Below are 1,827 nucleotides of genomic sequence, written 5' to 3' on the forward strand. Positions count from 1 at the left end.
TTCCCTTTTGAATAATAACAGGTTTCTCTGCTCCTCCCACTCCTCCTCCCCTGTTTCCTTTATATATCGGATGCACTCCATTGCCTGCTTGCAGGCCTTTACAATTCAGAAAGTTAGATTGTAGTTTTGCCAGCCTGCACATTTTGAAGTTGGTTTGATGTTTATAGTTACAAAGCAAACAATAAGCATGCAAGAGCACAGTATTATTCATGGTGAACCAAGCACACTAATTATAAGTATTCAGAGAAGAGTATAACTGCAGAAATCTATGACCCTTGTACTGCTATTTTTTATAGCTCCACCCCTGAGTCACCTGAGCAAGAGAGATCCAAGTAAAATGGATTAAAGAACAGAACAGCCCTGTGACATTCAGCTATTCACCATTAAACTAACTTACATTGTATGACTTATTCATGGACTGAAAATAATTAGTCAATATGGTCAATACATCAAAATTGTGACATTTTATGTCTTTGATAATTCAATGTTTTACACCGAACTTCTATGTTTTTTTCATTTCAGGAGAAGCTGAATGTCTTCAGTGACGTTAAACTGACCTGTGATCAAGCAGCAGTGCACATTAAGGTAAGACTACAGGATGATCACAGCCACATTTCTACCCTGTGGAATTAGGGATGATAAACTGGTGACTGATGTTACTATCGACACTATCGACACATTCTTATTTGCTATCTCCAGAGCCAGGCTCAGCACACAGAGAGGCAGATGAAGGAGGAGTTTGAGAAGCTTCATCTGTACCTACAAGAGGAAGAGGTCAGGATAGTTGCACTAAGGGAGGAAGAGAAGCAGAAGAGTCAGAAGATGAAGGAGAAGATTGAGGAGATGAGCAGAGAGAGATCATCACTTTCAGACACAATCAGAGCCATAGAAGAGGATAAAAATGTATTTTGTTTCTCTGCAGCGCTACAGGGCCATCTTGGAAAGGTAAGTGATCTGCCTCCGGTCTCTCTCTTCTCAGTGGTCCTGTATCCAACCCCACTGACTCCTGACTGTTCTTCCAGAACCTAGTGCACACTGCTGGACCGTGAGAGGGTTTCAGGAGGACTGATCGATGTGGTAAAGCACATGAGAACCCTGCACTATAGGGTCTGGGAGAAGATGCAGGCTATAATTCAATACAGTGAATATTAGATACAATTGGGATAAAACTTTACCGCCACTAAGAGGTTCCAACACAGAAAACAAGAAATTTGCTTAGTGAATTAAATTTATGCTGAATAATAAAATTATGTCCCTACCTCAATTTTTATTTAATTATGGTACGTGTGTGTTGTCAGTTCCAATGACTCTTGACCCCAGCACTGCAAACGTACATCTAACCTTGTCTGATGATCTAACCACAGTGATATACTGCAACTTCCTGACATCCCAGAGATATTTGATGACTATACAATGGTCCTGGCCTCTGAGGGCTTTAACTCAGGAACACACGATGAGGTTGGGGACAGTACAGGACGGATCGTGGGTGTGATCACAGAGTCTTGCCGGAGGAATGGAGACTTCAGCATGTGTCGAGGATCCTGGGGTGTGTGGTTTTTAAAGGATAGGTATTTAACGTATGTTCTAATGGTGCCACGTGTTCACAGACTCGATCGCCTAACCGTGAGACAGAAACCCAAGATGGTCAGAGTGCAGCTGGACTGGTACAGAGGAAAGCTGTCATTCTCTGACCCAGATAATAACACACATATATACACATTCACACACACTTTCACTAAGAGAGTCTTTCCATACATCAGGAATCACTGTATTCTCCATCCTCTGAAGGTGTTACCAGTGAAGGACTCTGTTACAGTGGATACTGCC

General features: G+C 42.1%; 1 long non-coding RNA gene across 1 annotated transcript; it reads left to right on the forward strand.

Moving 5' to 3' along the window:
- Positions 1–314: 314 nt before the first annotated feature.
- Positions 315–1,250, forward strand: LOC123996438. Its single transcript, XR_006831998.1, has 4 exons — positions 315–400; positions 523–585; positions 700–945; positions 1,023–1,250. It is a non-coding gene; the product is annotated as an uncharacterized LOC123996438 (long non-coding RNA).
- Positions 1,251–1,827: the final 577 nt, after the last annotated feature.

This window comes from Oncorhynchus gorbuscha, linkage group LG15 (genome assembly GCF_021184085.1).
Source record: "Oncorhynchus gorbuscha isolate QuinsamMale2020 ecotype Even-year linkage group LG15, OgorEven_v1.0, whole genome shotgun sequence".
Taxonomy (NCBI): domain Eukaryota; kingdom Metazoa; phylum Chordata; class Actinopteri; order Salmoniformes; family Salmonidae; genus Oncorhynchus; species Oncorhynchus gorbuscha.